Here is a 17551-nt window from a genome sequence, read left to right as displayed (position 1 = left end):
ATATTTTGTGTGTGGTCCTATAAACATAACAATACCACAAACTCCACATTGAAGATGAAAAAAAAAAGTATGGAGAGAGGAGACCAAGATAAATTGCTTTGGTCATTTCTTTCATTGAAATGATTTTATATAATCACAAAGGCCAAAGTTCCAAATTAGCTCAACAATATGAAATACATAGAAGACAGGAGGAATATATATTTGTGTGTGTTGGAGCTTTCTTTCCTTTACTCTAAGTGTGTGTTCTGAAAATAAAGACTGTAGATTGAATTTCTCCTGCAAATGGTTTATCCTGGAAATCCTTTCTCCTCAGCACAAGTCGGGTATTAAATGGCTACTGCCGCTCATCAGTTGGGTCCTCAGTGAATTATCCTGAGAGATCACAATAGGGAGGCTCTGAGGCTTTAAAGATATTAACATTCTAGGATGATGTTTTTTTTTTTTTTACTGGAAAGAAGCTGATGTAATTTGACCTTAAAATATGAAAATGTGATCTTCCATTCAGACCAAACAGGCTCAGTATCTCTGAGCACATTTCCTGTAAATACCCTGTGTGTGTTCCACAGGATGTAGTTTTCATGGTCCCTCAGTGAAACTTAAACCATGTTTGCTCAGAAATGTGGTTTTGCTTTCCAGAATTTCCTGAAGCCTTAAAAGGAATTTATGAACACAAACCACACTTTGGGTACAATTAAGCATTGAGGTGGCAGTCATTTGACTCAAGAATAAATATTTCCATGTTGTTTAGATACAGTGTTATTGTCACAAATAATCAGTTTTGTGCTGCTATATTTATTATACAAAATAATGTGTAAAATTAAACATGAAGCCGACTTAAGGTCTCCATGTAGTTTTACTGATTTTCTTGTTTTGGAGCTGTCCAACATGGTCAGAACACTGTCACTGCCCAGATTTAAAATAGATGATTTCTAATAGGAAGCTGAATGAAAGCAAGGAAGGAAAATGTACTGCTTAATTTAAGACGTAAGCAATCACATCATCTGCAAAAGTTGAGGGCAGCACTGCCCTCATACCTAAACAGTTTACCTGGCATGATTTCGAGCTGAAAGGAGATCCATATGAGTCCAGACCTAATATCAGACTGTTGCATGGAAGGTGGACATGTGAAGCATTCTTCTGGAGGCTGAGAATTCTGGACAGTGTTCTCTGTGTGAGAGGGGAGGCAGAAAGAAATCATATGAACACATTTACGTGATCATTGCTTTTTGAGTCTGTATCTCATATTCAAAGCAGTGGAATGGACACACACACACACACACATACACACACTCCTCATATATGTGTGTGTGTCTGTGTGAACGAATTCCTTTGATTTAATTATTCTATATGTGTTTGTGTGTGTGTGTGTGTGTGTGTGTGTGTACATGTGTGTGTGTCCAGGCATATGAGTGGTAAATGTATATGGGATTGTATGTGTATATGTGGCTTATATGTACGTTTGTATATGTAGAGGGGCCTAAGTAATACATATATAATTTTCTCTATCCAGAAGATAAGAAATAGTGAGGAAACAGAAGGGTAAGGCCACAATTTTTTCTTTTGCTCATTTTACTAGGCTATCTTGAAAATGGATGGCAGTGTATTACTTCCTTTTACTGTCATGGAAGCTACATTTTAAAAGACCGTTGCAATAGTCAGATATATATGGCCATATATATACATATATGTGCTAAATTTGCATATACATATATGTGCTAAATTTGTATATGAATGTATGATTTTTATATGAGAGTATGTGATCTGTGTCATTTATACATGTGTCTTGTGTATGTGTGTTTTGCATACATGTATATACATAATATTTATGATTTTTGGTATGCTGTGTATATGTTTGTTTACTTATAAGTCTGTTCTTAATAAAACAAATGTGCCTTGAGACTTTATTTCCCCCAATCCACACTTCTGTTTGCTCCAGAGTTATCTTTTTAAAAGTTCTTTGCGAGCTAAGTTTATAATCCCCATGAAAAGTTATGTAATGATGCTAACCCCCAAAGTCTACCAGAGATGACTTCTCATCATGACTTGAATCATAAATTTCTGGCCCTGTCTCTGCTCCTGCATTTTATAATCAGAGCCCAGGCATATAGGCAGGTCTGTGTCCAGGGTATAGGAGACCGTAGAAGCACTGGATTGAAGACCAGGGCACTCAGGCTATCTCTGCTGTTTACTAGCTGTTTAAATTTAGACATTTGTACAATAGGAATGATTATATTTGAAATGAAGATGTCATTGTCAGGGTGCAATAAATTAATGTGTAGGGAGCGGTTAGCACAGGGCTAGCTACGTAAGACTAACTACATATTATTGCGCTATTATCTGTGTTATCTCAGGGAGTCATGCATTGTCCTTCATGTGTGCCTTGTTACTCCAGAATTTCTTTCTTCTTTTACACCTGTACATCCTTTCTGGTTCAACTTAAATGTCATCATTGAGGTCAATTATTATGTTTAAAATAAATATGGTTTGGAGGTTAGTGCTTGGCTTAAGAAATGGAGACCTATAAGGTGAGATCTATCTGACTATTGCAACTCTCTTTTAAAATGTGCCTTCCTTGACAGTATAAGGAAGTAGTGCACTGTCATCCATTTTTTAGATAGCCTAGTTAAATGAGAAAAAAAAAGTACGGCCGGAAACTTTGTATCTTACCCCTTCCTCTTTTGGATATGGACCCAGTTCACACTTAGTGTTTTTCTCTCCTTGACACTTGTCAAGATTGCATCAATTACTTTTTTTCTCTCTCAATTGCTTAGCATAGTGTTGTAGGAACAAACATCCTTCACAACAGATTTCCTTTTGATTGAAGAAACAATGAGAATGAAAGAGAAACCAGAGAAAAAAGAACAACCTTCTAGAATAGGCTTAAGAGCTATTGCTGTGAAAAGCCCCAGTGGCATTGATAAACATCCAGAAGATGTGTTGGAATGCTTCTTACCTCAGTGGTACCTGGAACCTTTGGAAGGCAAAGAAGACATTTAAGGACCTACTTTAATTTGTTTGCATCCCTTCTTTCTTCTGTTGTCATGTGGTGAGGAAGACCAGTTCTCAGGGTCATTGCGAATTGATTTTGTGCTGTGCACTTTAAGGAATTGAAGTAGGTTCTTAGTGTGTTGTTCACTACTATTGCTCCTAGAATTCCCATTCTGATTCTTGATTTATTATTTTATTTTTCTTTTAGTAATACCTTTTTGAAATACAAAAAATATCTTAGCAAATGTATTATGTTTGTGGATAATTGGTATAGGATTATATTTTGATGTTAAAATGTGTGTGGGAATAGAATAACCCATAAAAACAAATGCCATGTTTTCTGATCTTTATGATTCAAAATGCCATTAAACTGCAATAAATCTTTGGGTAGTACGTTGTGAAAAATTTCACAATTGGTTGTGGTAGTTAAGCTGATCAAGGTAAGAAGGAATACATATAAATATATTTTATTATTTTGCTATTTGTATACCTTCAAAAGAATGATTTTAACACTGATACTTAACTTTTCTCCGTTGTACTGAAGAGAGACCCTTTGTCTGCCTGTTCCAACAGTTTATAGGAGAACACAGCAATCACTTTTGCAAACATTAAGACTAATACCAACTCCAGAGGAACCTAATGTTTAACAGCTTGACTTGTTACTAGGAGATTAATTTTGTGAATTAATGTCTAAGTGTTTCTTGCCTTGATAAAATGTACCATCTTCCTTATAATTCACCCTTTCCTTCCTTCTTTCAGTTTCTTCCATTTGCTTTATTTTTATTTTTTCAGAAAGTGTTGTGCTCGGATGCTGTGTCCAACCATGCTACCCCAAATAGTAAATAGACGGCTTACTGATTGCTGTAGTTTTAGTCAACATCCTGGAGAGTAGGGGTTAAAAAACATAAAAAGAGAATACTAAAAAAGAAAATGAGAAAATTCACAAGGTAATAAAAGAAATTATTCCAATTATAAGTGGGAGATATATACAAATGCCTCATTGACGAGGTGGCTTTCCTTACTGTGTTAAAATGAAATAATCTCTGGGCTCAGACTCTTTTAATACCCCTAAACAAGACTTCTACTATGGCAGGAAGTCAATTATCTCCATGGCAACACAAACAAATGGTGACTATTGCAGTATCAGACATGATGGATAAAAGGTGCATCTAAAATTAATTTATGTCTTGGGATCAGACAGTTGCAATGAGAGAACTGGTCCATAAAGTACCCAGAAGAAGCTATTAAAAGAGAAACAAAGTAAGCCCATTGAAGAGTTCCCAAGAGAGCAGTGGCTGAAGCATATAAATCCTGCTAGCCTCTCCCTTTAAGGAGGAAAACTGTCAATATGTCCCCATTTACATGGCCACTTTGATGATACCCTCTGTAAATCTCAGGCCTGCCAAAGATTGTTTATTAACAAGCACCTTCTAGCCCAGCCTCCTAATCCACCCTCTTGTTCTGTCAGAGAGCTTTTTCATCATTTTGTACATCAATTCTGAGATGCAGAGATGCCCTCTTGAAGATTAAGGTTCAGAAGATTCTGAGTCAATGAAAGTTTTGTATTTAAAAAGGAGGAGAAGAAAGGAAAAAGATATGATTCATTTCCAAATGCACAAAATCCTCAGAAGCAACCATGAAGCTGTAAATTTTTCATTAAGTATAGAAATTAATAACACTAATTAAACCACTGTTTGGAAAATAACTCCAGATATTAAAAGGAACTTTTCAATAGGAAAAAAAAAGGCATCCTCTTTTCTGTGTCTGGGGATGTGGCTTTTGAAGTTAGGGGATCCCAGTAGGGAGCCTGCTTTCTGGAGGAACCCATTACTTACAGTAAGTAGAAAAGCAGTGGGCCAAGAAGGCTGAGCTGGCTGTAGACCCTGCCTGCTCCTTATTAAGGCAAATCAGGGATATCTTGTAATCACATTTGGTGTTTTGGCTTCCTCTTTTTAGTACACTCCACCTCATTCCTCCCATCACCTTAATCCAGAATCAGTTCCTTTTTCTCATGCAGTGTTCGGTCAGTCCTATGGTCCACTTTTCCTTACTTCTCTCGGTCCTGTTCTTCCTCGAAATCTTATCATTGTGCAACTGGATGTTTATGATAGCTCCTAATGTTTGTGACTAACTGCCCACCTTCCTCCTTTCTGTCTTTCCTTACCAGTTTGAATTTTTTTCCAAAGAAGTCATTTTAATTTTCACCCATTCAACCAAGACATAATGATTTCCTGTTGATTGCAGAACAAACCCCAGATTCCTTTCGGAGACATTTATGGTTATCTACTGCTCACCTTTTCTGCACTTCGGCATGGGTCTCCAACAGTTTGCTCTCACAAATCCATCATTCTAATCATTATCACTCACCACAAATGCCTCATATTATCCTTTGTGTCCTTATTTGTGTAATCTGCGGTGCTTCCCTGGACCAGCTTCCCCATAGGCACTTCCTTCTTTCTTCCCAGCCAGTAAGTGCCTAGGAATGTCTTATATACTATGCTTAAAATCCAACTCAAATATACATTTATGTATACTTGGTAACTCACTGGTCTCAAATTTTCTATTTCTCCTTAACTCCAAGAGCACTTAAACACTGTAGTAGGCAGGACAGTTTACATATATGTGTATATGTGTCCCTGTAACTTAAGATGTGCTACATTACAGCTAAACAAGGAGTTTACATGGATAATTAAGGTAATATTAAGGTAATAAGACTTAAGACATCCTATATCATATGTGTTGTGCCCATTAATTATGTGCTCCCTTATAGGTAGTGAACTTCTTCTGGGTATAGTCAGCTGCTGCCAAAAGAAAATCTGAAAGGTTCTAAGTGTGATAAGGATTCAAGCATCACTGCAGGATCTGAATTATACACAAGAATCCACACTCATAGATTTCTTATTGCAGTGGGCTCTGTCTAACTGCCAGCCAAGAAGAAAATGGGTCCCCAGACCTTCAGTTTCCAGACTTAACAATCTGGATGAATTTGGAAGTGGATCCTTCCCAGAGCTTCTGCTAATAGTTCAGCCTTATTTTTTGGCTTTGTGGATCCCACAGAAAAAAATCAAACAAGTTTACTAGAATTTCTGACCCATGATATGGGACATAATACCTGTTTTTTGTTTGTAAACACTGGATATATGATAATTGATGATATGATAGATGATAGCTTATGCAGTACTATGATTTTGTAGTATACAAAACTATACAGTTCTTGCTATTCAGGAAACAATTTCAAAGTGTAGTGTTTGGGTCCAAATTCTGCTTTAGTACTTACAAACTACATAATCTTGAGTAAATTACTTAATGTCTTATATACTTCTTATATAACAATAAAACATTATTCATTCATGATAATTCTTAGTATTACAATAAATACTATGTTAGATTTGATGTACACAAATGACAAAATTAACTGACTTGTATTAGCATTCAGTAATGCTTTCCTTCTTGTTATTCATAATGATGATACAGTTCCAAAAGTTGTTTTTAAGGTCCTGGGATAAGAAGTCTTAGGTTACATATAGCTGTGAATTCTTCATAACTTTTAATAGAAGACTATTCACTGACATTTGCATCTGGTCTAACTTTGTTCATCATTGACTGATGGATCATATTACCTCTGAGGCTATGCAAGTTTCAAAGGGACTTGTGATTTGCTTATTCTTTGAATTGGTTCTGCCATCATTTGAAAGAGCCCAGAATGAAAGAACATGTACTAATAAAAAGCCTGACCATCTTTGTCACTTTAGACATCTTAGCAGAGGCTGCAAACCAGTGACAGTTCAGGCCACTGAAATGTCTACCTCCAGACAAGCCATTGTTTTACTAATAAAAAAAAAATCCAAGTGAGATCAGCAGAAATGCCTTCATTCCACATAATCTTAATATGTTATAATAAATCGTTGTTTTTAACCTGTTTTATTCAACTTATGTTTTGTTTTTATAGAAATATAGAGCTAATACATGAGATTATCTTCTCTTTGTTAAAAAAGATCTTCCTAATATTTTGTTTAGAATTCAGATCAGGATCTAGTGAACTATAAACAATAAAATATTTTAATATAATTATCATAACTTCCCTTTACTTATAATGCTTTAATATGGTATTAAAGAAAGCCAAACACATAGATGAAGCCTTATGCCATAGGTGTGTAGCCATTCACTGGGGCAGCACCAACCTTTTGGTGGCCACTTCCACAAAGGAGAGAGATTCACTATGGTGGTTTAAATAAGAATGGTTCCCATAGATTCATATGTTTGAATACTTGATCACCAGCTGACAGAACTTCTTGGGAAAAATTAATAGGTGTTGGTGTTTATTCAAGAAGCTGTGCCACTGGGGTGGGCTTTGAAGTCTCAAAGTTTTATGCTATTCCTAGTGTCTCCCTCTGCCTCTACCTTGCAGATCAAGATATTCGCTCTATCTCTTTAAGCCACCGTGCCTTTGCTCTGCCATCCCAGACGTTAGCCCTCTGAAACTGTAAACTCCATATTAAATCCTTTCTTTTACAAGTTGTTTTATCAAAGAAATAGAAAAACAACTAAGAGACCCATGCTCTCTCAGCAGCATGAGTGACTGTCTGTAGAGGTGGGGGTCTTGGGCTCTTTTTGCATGTATGATGGTATTTTAACTGGGTTGACCTTTAGCAAATTATGTGCGATGACAACTATTGCTGTGGGTGAATGTGTGCATTAGCTGTGTCAAGTCCAAAAGTTAGCATTTCAAAGCTCTCTTTCCCACAAGCTCTTATATCTTTTTGGCTACCACTTCCTTCAAGTTCCTGGAGCCCTGGATATTAGAAAGTTGGTAGGAGGTAATAGTGGGTAGATATGATCCAACATATTATATGAATGTATGAAAGTTTCAAAGTATAAAAATATTATTAAAAATAATTTAATAATTTGGATAAGCACATACCTTTTGCAGAAGTAGTATATTTGACAAAGTATATAAGGAAGGCATTACTGTCTAAAATAAACAGAAAAGGTATGAGATATTTATTTTTGAGCCATCAATGCTAATTTTGTGTAAGCTTCTTTCAAATCTCCTCTACATCCTACCACAGAGCCCTCTGATTCAAAAACCTGTGACCAAGGGGCAGTAGCTGCTGGATCCATTTTAAATTTAAAACAGTTTCCAGAAAGTAAAAGGCCATTGCTTGGGGTGATGTAGAAACCATGACCCAAGGCTTCCTGGCTCAAGCGATTGTGTTTCATGATATGTTCTGTCATTTGTTAGGACGGAAATTAACTGGTGATCTTTGTCTAGCTCCCTGTGTCTCTATCATAAAATGTATCACAATTGGGAGATGGTTGACGGACACTCTCTGCAAGAATCAGAAGACACGAAACCATTTTAATGAGTGGGCCTTTTCTTATTCTTTGCCTGGTAGCCGTTTCTTTGATGTTGGTGTAGCAGCAAACACAGGTTGCAACAGTGCTAGGATTGTCCTTTCTGCTCAATAAGGGGAAGCAAAAAGATAATTTTCTTCACCAAAATTAATCCAATACCTATTACCCCTTTGGAAATAGTTTATGAGTAGAAATTCTCCCCCCACCCCTGGTTTGTTTTGTAAAGTTGCTGTATCCTACTAAATACAGACTCTGATAGCAATAGAATAAGAGTGCGTTCTTCCTCTACAGAGCAGTGAACACTCATTACTGGAGGGCCAATAGTTCTTGTATACCAACAAAGATAAGTGATGCCTGATCAGGTCTGAGATATGTAAAGATCCCAACTTTGCCTCCTCTGGATCTAGACCCTCCTTCTTGAGTTCATTATGTTGCTATGCACTTGAACATGACTCTCAGATCCACTGACCCTCTTTCTCTGAGGCTAGACCATGTTTCTTTTTTCCCTAACTAAAAAAAATAATGATTAGCTGTGGGATTGCTGTAATCAGTTTAAAAAAGAAATTGGCTCTTTCAAATGCTCTCGAGCTTCTCTTACGCACAGAGAGTATACCTTCACAATTCTGCAGGATAGAAATACCATTATTATTATTCAGGGGACCCCAAAACATCCAAGATCTTTAGTTATAAACCATATTACAGTCTAAGTCACACGCTGGAACACTGTATGTAAGTTCAGCCCAGTGCAATTCATATAAAAATCTGAACCATTGTCAAACATCTTATACTTTCTTTTTAAAGTAGCTGTGACAAAACCAAAACAAACCCACTCTCCAGGCCACCTGCAAAATGTTAATATAGATTAAATGATATAACACCATGGGGATGTTTCCACAGCCCTCTCTTTGAAATTGGTATTAGCTGGGGTACATGGAATTCTTGTCACATCCACCTAGCTTTAAAGATACAAACAGTTGTGATGAAAATGCTCTTGCACGCGATTTCACATTCGGTTCCATGAGAAAGAACTGTCTTTCACAATCAACTGGAATACTAGACAAAACAAGTGATGTAATGATGTCTAGCATTTGAATTATGGTGATTATTCCTAAGAAGAGATAAGGTGAGCCCATCCATGTCCCACTCTGCTGACCAGTGAGGTTTCAGGTTCCAGTGAAGGGAGGAAGGAGATCCCATTGTAGATACAGAGAGCATTTATGAAAAACAGAATCAGGGCCAGAGCTGTGAGCCACTCTCCTCTAGCTCCAAACCTGAAGAATGGTTGACCAATTCCTTATTTGCTTTTTTGTCAACTTGACAAAAAAAAACAAAACAAACAAAACCCCCCAAACAAACAAACAAACAAACAAACAAACAAAAACCTAAGGTCTTCGAGAAGAGGAAACTTCAACTTAGAAAATACTTTCATCTCATGGATATGCACGCAATAGGGCCAACTGTCTTGATTAATGATTAATTTGAGAGCGTCCAGTCCACTGTGGGTGGTACTACCCTTTGACAGGTGGTTCTGAGTTTAATAAGACACCACACTGAGTAAGCCAAGGACGCAAGCCAGTAACTACCATTCGTCCACGATCCCTGTTTCAGTCTCTGCATCCAATTTCCTGCTTGAGTTCCTGCCCCTCACTTTCCTCGGTGATGGATTGTGATAGGGACATGTAAACTAAATGAATCCCTCAAGTTGTTTCAGTTGGTGTTGCATCGAAGCAATAGAAAGCAAACTAATACAGAGGACAAAAACTCCAAACACTGATTTAAAAATTACCATTTTAATGTAACCTTTAAATTCAGATTTGGAAGGTAGAGAGATGTCTCAGTACTTCCTGTTCTTCCGAATGATCCAGGTTCCCAGCATCTATAATGGTTGCTCACAACAACTGGTAACTCCAGATCTAAGGCACCCCAAATCTCTTTCTGGCCCCATTGGGAACTTGCACCAATATGGTGGCTCATAACAGTTTGTAACTCTAATTCCTCGGAAATCTTATGCACTTTTCTGACCTCCATGGGCACTGGGTACACATGTGGTATACCAACATCGAACACGTGGTTCAGAGAAAACACCTATGCACATCAAAATAAATCAAAGGTTTAAAAGTCATGTACAGATTCGCAATGTCTGCTTTTCATTGATACCAGCCCTGCCAGAAATTTTTAATATTTATAAAACTCACTTTACAAAGTTTTGTTTCTTTTATTTGTTTTTATATTTGTATTTGTATTGTTTCCGTTATTACTTTTTATGTCTGTTTTCAGTTTTTGTAATACCCTTTGCCTATCTCAACTTTACAAAGATTCTCACCCATATTTTCTTCTAGGAGTCTTATTTTTCTCTAGGAGTTGAATCATGTTCAACATCAGGTGTGATTCATCGCATGTTAATTTTTGTGTATGGCATGAGACAGGAATTCAAGATAAATGTTCTATAGTTGAATTTGAATAAATGAATTATGTGTTTTTAACAGATTATGTCAGGGGTTCTGATAAAAATTACTTGACCATGTGTGCAGGAAAGGCTTTTTAGACTTGGTGTGCAATGGTATATCTTTATAGCATTATAAATTGTTATGGTGTTTTGACTATAGTAACTTTGTTGTAAATCTAGAAATTAGATGCTGTCATTATTTTACTTTTCTCAACTTCAAAATTAGTTTTACTACTTTAATCCTTTCATTGATATATAAATTAACATGATGCTCACAGGGCAGATTTAGGGAAAATGAATATCAACATAGGCTCCTGGCTATGAACACCTTATATTTCTCTCTATTTGCTTGGTCTTGAATACCTTTAGATTTCTTTCAGCAATGTTTTGTCATTTTAGTATATAGAGCACATAAAATGAACCTATTCTTTAAAAGATCATTTTTGATGGCCTATGAATGGTCTTCATGTTTTCTTTTCTTTCTTTTCTTTTTTTTTTTCAAGACAGGGTTTCTCTGTATAGCCCTGGCTGTCCTGGAACTCACTCTGTAGACCAGGCTGGCCTCGAACTCAGAAATCTGCCTGCCTCTGCCTCCCAAGTGCTGGGATTAAAGGCGTGCGCCACCACTGCCCGGCCCAGTCTTCATATTTTAAATATTTTATTTTTCAATTAGTTGGAAGTATGTAGAGATACAACTTACTTTTACACATTGAAATTTTATCCCTATTAGTTAATTAAAATAACTTACTAATATAACAATTTTTGTAGATTCTTAAGGGATTTTATATATAATGATCATATAATTGAAAATAGAGATATTTTTTACCTCTCCGCTTATCCTTTCAAATATTTATTTATTCCTTCTATCTCCTTCACCTTTTCCTCTTTCCTCTTTTCCTGCCTCCCTCCTCCTATCTCCCCTCCCTCCCTCCTTCTTTCCATCCCTCCCTCCCTCCCTCTCTCCCTTTCTTCCTACCTCTAGCCATTATCTATAGTCTCTATATATAAACTAAAATATTGAGGATCATTTTGGCTATTTTAAACTATTTTGCCACATTGTTCATGCTCTTCAACCCATATTACAACCATTCCTACTTTTCTAGAACACAGTTTTCTGTAACTCCTTGAATGCATGCACACACACACACACACATATATATTCTTAATATATATATATATATATTCTTAAGATCTTTGTTTGCTAAACATATGGACCATATTGAGTATATTTTTAAAATAACATTTTTATTGAACATGACTCACATTTTCATGTTTCTGCACAGATCTGAACATATAGCAAGCATTTTGGATAATGAATTATAAAGCCTCTGGATATTGCTGGTTTTATTTGAAAACTATTTGTACGTAGTCCAATTATTTGCTTATATTATATAACCTTACTCTTCCTTAGTCTTAGGGAAGATGTCTGGAAAGCCAGGGTGTTTTCCAGACCCTGAAATTTGATAGGGCTGAACTTCTGAACTCTATCTACTTGCAGATTTTGTTAAGCTTTTGTATCTGGTTTCGCTGTATGGGTTTGGAATCAGGCATGGTCCTTTCAAAATCAGCATTTCTCTGGAGAATATCCATCCATGTTACTAACATTTTAACAAGTGAGATTTAGTCGCTAATGCTCCTGTTCTGTGTTACCCCTTGTAGCGCCTGCACTATGGTAAGCCTTAAGACACCTCACTTGGCGTTACTCTTTGTAGGGCCTGCACTATATATGGTAAGCCTTAAAACACTGCACTTGGCCATAAGGAGCATAGGCTCTAGCTAAGCACTCTTGTGAAGAGCTTGTCTTAAATTTTGAGTCTCCTTTCCACATGGTCTCTTCTGGGGTCCTTATCGTATGTTTCATATGTTTTAGGCACCCCCACTCTAATTCTTTTTATTTTAAGTTTGATTTTTATTTTCTTTATTTACATTTCAAATGTTCTCCCCTTTCCCGGTTTCCTCTCTAAAAAAAAAAACCTATTCCCTCCCCCATCCCCCTGCTCACCAACCCACTTTCTCCTGCTTCCTGGCCCTGGCATTCCCCTACACTGGGGCATAGACCTTCACAGGACCTAATTCTTTAATGGAGACAAACTCTAATTTTAGTGGAGTAAGCTGTAGTCCAAGCAGACCATGGAAATCCACCTCTACCAAAGGGAGCAGACATCTGGCCTGGTCTGAGGCTCCCAAGCTCTTTTTGATCAGTATTCCCCAATCTTTTACTGTGTGTGTTTGGCCTCCTGATGTGCTTGTTTATGATAAGACTACTACTGATTTAGGGCTAGTTATTCCTACATTGTTAGAAATCACGGTACTCATTAAATGACATCATTTGTATGTACTGGGAATATAAGGTTACAAGTGTTCCAGTCTTGTGGTTGTCACTCCTAATTTTGTTCATAATAATACCTGCAAATTTTAATTAAGGACAGTATAAAAATAGATGCAAGTATATGTGTAATGGTCATATGAAGGTCGTAGGACTTCTCTTTCTTTCTTTCTTTCTTTCTTTCTTCCTTCCTTCCTTCCTTCCTTCCTTCCTTCTTTTCTTTCTTCCTTCCTTTCTTTCTTTCTTTCTTTCTTTCTTTCTTTCTTTCTTTCTTCCTTCCTTCCTTCCTTCCTTCCTTCTTTTCTTTCTTCCTTCCTTTCTTTCTTTCTTTCTTTCTTTCTTTCTTTCTTTCTTTCTTTCTTTCTTTCTTTCTTTTCAAGACAGGGTTTCTCTGTATAGCTCTGGCTGTCCTGGAACTCACTCTGTAGACCAGGCTGGCCTTGAACTCAGAAATCTGCCTGCCTCTGCCTCCCAAGTTGGGAACCATCATATATTCAGTCATTTTGAATTATGTGGATGTTATGGTCAGCAGTTACCCTACTGTGTCATGAAAAGTAAGAGGTAATTTTTCATTGCTTACTGCTCTTTGGTCCCTCTTACCTCACTTCTTTGCGATCAACTGCTTATTTTCAGAGATGAGTGAGGATGTGTGTTATTTGTCTTCAATGTCTTCTGGCTTGTTTTGCTTAAACAAGGACTTCCAGTTCCACCCATGCTGGTGAAAATGTCAGAATTCTATTATTTTTCATGATATAATATTTTATTGTATATTGTATATGCCACAATTTCTCTATTCATCATTCATTGAGATGGATACCTTGTTTGACTCTGTTGTGCATTATGAATGATATTGTCATAGACATAGGAATGTTGAGAACTCTTCAATATAATGATTATGCCTCCTTTGATCATATGCATAGTAGTAAGAGTGTATCTTCCAATTGCATATGTTTTCTATAGTTTCTATCATTATTTTAAAATAATATTATTATTATTTTGGTTAAATGTGTTCACAAATATTTCATGTTGTTTTAACCTTTTAAAATAAGATCCATTTTTAAATATTATTTCCAGCAAGTGCATTATTGACAAACAAAAATGTTGATTTTTGTATCCTGCAACTTTAGTGAATTCATTTTTCATTTTTAACAGCTCTTTGATAGCATATTTATATTTTTTCCACTTATAAGTTCATGTGATTTTCATTTATGGATTCTTTGCCTTTTTCTTTTTTAATATGCTTGCTTTTTATTTATTTCTATTTCCAAGTTGCTATTGTTAATATTTACAATACTATATTAAACTGGTGAAAATAAATTGTTAGAATAAGCCACATGGTCCCAGACAAATCACACCAAGCGATAGGTCTGATGTGGTAGGTTTTATTGGGAGGGGGCAGCAGCTGCCTCTGAGAGAGGGTGGGAAGATAGAAGAGAGAGGGGGCAGGGAGGATGAGTCTTTCATCCAGGCAGTGGTGCATGCACAGAGGGATGTATGGCAAGGTCATGGTGCATGTGCAAAGGTACAGATGCAGGAGGGAGGATACTGTTGCCTAGAGATGACATATGCAGGAGTGATGCTGTCGCCTAGAGATGGTGTCATGTCACTGGGTCTGTGAACTGGCTGTAAATACACTTCTAGCTGTCCATGTATGTGCCTGATGTTAAATAACATAAACATGTATGTATGGAAATGTATATGTAGTTTTTAGATGTGGGGATATGATTTTTTAATACACATCATTCCTGTTTATCACTAAAAAGCAAAAAATATATGCAAAATGAACTGGCAAATGTTTGAAAGTACAGAGGCTCCTGCAATTCTTCCAGGTTGTCTGGGCATACATATTCCCATACAATATTGCCCCCTTTGTGCCTCTCAGATCACTCATGATAGAGCATCTCTCAAAAGAGTAATATGCTATTGATTCTGCAATTTGCTTTCAAGTTGCTGTCACTTCTGAATTTTGATGTAGGTACCTCAGGAGGACAAGTGTGCAGACAGTGTCACTTTGTTATGACCACCACCTGGAATGCTGCAATTATATGGTGTTAGGGACATTAAGTGTGCATTCAGATTTTCAAAAATGGTATTAAAATGTTGGGTAACTTTTCACCTTAAAATAACATAGCATTCAATATTTAAACTTAATTTGCAGAAAAACAGAAATCAATTACTAAATAAAAAAGATTTCTCAACAAACTTCATGACATCTTTGAAGGTTTTTTGTCTCATAATGTTATCTCAGGGCTTTTCCTTTTTAAAAAGTTTTATCTTATTATTTTTGTTTTATTTATATATTTTTCTTCTTTCTCTTTTTGCACTACAGGTCCTTTGCATATATATTATGTATAGTTCACAGTTTTGTGCACAACCGCTGGGTCTCTGTTTCTTGTGCCTTTTTTTTTCTTTCAATTTGTTTGTTTTGCCCAATTCCAATGTGTTAGTTTTATCGTATAGTACAGTACAGTACAGTATTATTATCCCTTAGGGGCATGCTTGTTTTATAATGAGAGTAAGAAAGGGGGTGGATTTGAATAAGAGGGAAGACAAGGAAGAACTTAGAGGAGTAGAGGAGGGGAAACCATAATCAGAATGTGTTATATAAAAATTTTCAAAATAAAAATGGTGAAAAAATTGAAAAACAATAAACGAAGTATCACTTCATATGTACTAAATTGAATCTTTATATCTATTAGAAAGGCATACAGTACCAAATAAAACTGGGGTGGGAAATCCAGAATCATCTGTGCTCTGAGAACAGGTAATTTCTCACTTACAATGAAGTTAATTATATCTAATGAACTCATTGTAAGTTCAAAATATAGTGTGTTAGAAATGGCTTTAGTCCATGGACCTATATAACCAGTGCAGTTTAGACCAGTTCACCCTAGGTGTGCTTAGAACCTCTCATTAGTGTACTGTTGGAAAAACATCACCTAGCACAAAGCCCATTTTATTCGAATGAGACATCATTCAAATTAATAATTTTTGCACTGAAAGTAAAAAAAAAATATTACTTTTCATATGATAGAGACTGTATTTAGTATAAGTCTAGAATGGATCTCTTAATATTTAGTAGAGTATTTAATCATTTGTAAAATTTATAAATGAAGTTAATAAGAAATGTTATTTATATTAATAATAGAGAATATATATCAATACAAAAATGGACCAAAGAAAAGGCCTCTTTTATTTACAAGTGTCTATTTTCAGGAGGAATGAGTGCAAAGTTTGTGTGTTAATGGCTACATTCCTGGTGGTGTTTTTGATAAGCGTGCTGGCGTTGTTTTGTGGGCTTTTGGTGGAACTTCTTGATCACTTGAATTGAAGTGATAACAGGCTTTGCAGTTCATCAGTAAAGTGCACTGTCACTTACAGAACACTGACAACTCCAGAAACGATTGGACACATTGACAGCTCTTCAGGAAGATGATCACTTTTGTTCTGGTCCATCATATTGAAAGTCAGGGGTATTCGAACCCAATGTAATCAGACCAGCTTTAGTCACTAATTTAGTTACATACTTTTGTTAAGGAGAACATAGTTTGACAAAATAAAGACTTCATAGAATAATCTTTGTTTGTCCTTTCCTTCCTTTCTTTCTTCCCTCCTTCCTTCTTCTTCTCCATTTTCTCTTTCTTTTTCTTTTTCTTTCTTTCTTTCTTTCTTTCTTTCTTTCTTTCTTTCTTTCTTTCTTTCTTTCTTCCTTCCTTCCTTCCTTTCTTTCTTTCTTTTCTCTTTTTATTTCTTCCTTTGTTTCTTTTATTTTCAGGGAGAATTTGAATGCAGTCCTTCTACTACCACAAATTCTACAGAGGAAGTACCAGGCACATCCCTGAGTGTCATAAGTAACTCTTGGCATGGGAAAACCACCTACATGATCATATATCCTCTGCCAGGTAAGTATTATAACAAATTTTATATAAAAAATTAAGTTCAAGGGCCTGGAAGAACGTTTCAGTGGTGAGAGTCCAAACTGCTCTTCCAGAGGACTGGAGTTTGATTCTCAGAATCCTTGATGGGTGGTGCTTAGTCACCTATCCGTCTGTCTCCAGGGAGTCCAATGCCCACTTCTGGACTCTTCTAGGGACCTACACTCACAGGTGCACATATGTGGATACATGTACACATAATTGAAAATAAAACCTAAATATTTTTTAAAGTAAGGTATACCAGGAGAATTAATGTGATTTTAAAAAATTAAGAATCAAAGTGAACACTCCTAGATTGCTGGTGGGAGTGTAAACTTGGATAATCACTTTAGAAATCAACTTGGTGGTTTCTCAGAAAATTGGAATAGTTTTACCTAATGTGATATAATCAGCTCTACTGATCCTGTGCATATGTCCAAAAGATGTTTGACCATCCCACAAAGACACTTACTCAACTATGTCCATAGCAGCTTTATTTGTAATAAACCAGAAACTGGAAAC

At 36.2% G+C, this 17551-nt stretch overlaps 1 pseudogene; it reads right to left on the bottom strand.

Annotated features, from left to right (window-relative positions):
• Positions 1 to 16888: 16888 nt before the first annotated feature.
• Positions 16889 to 17025, bottom strand: LOC116085563 (annotated as a pseudogene).
• Between the last annotated feature and the right edge of the window lie 526 nt (positions 17026 to 17551).

The sequence above is a fragment of the Mastomys coucha genome, unplaced genomic scaffold (assembly GCF_008632895.1).
Source record: "Mastomys coucha isolate ucsf_1 unplaced genomic scaffold, UCSF_Mcou_1 pScaffold9, whole genome shotgun sequence".
In the NCBI taxonomy this organism is placed as follows: domain Eukaryota; kingdom Metazoa; phylum Chordata; class Mammalia; order Rodentia; family Muridae; genus Mastomys; species Mastomys coucha.
Note: the sequence above shows the minus strand (reverse complement) of the source record. Positions and strands in the feature narration are given on the sequence as shown.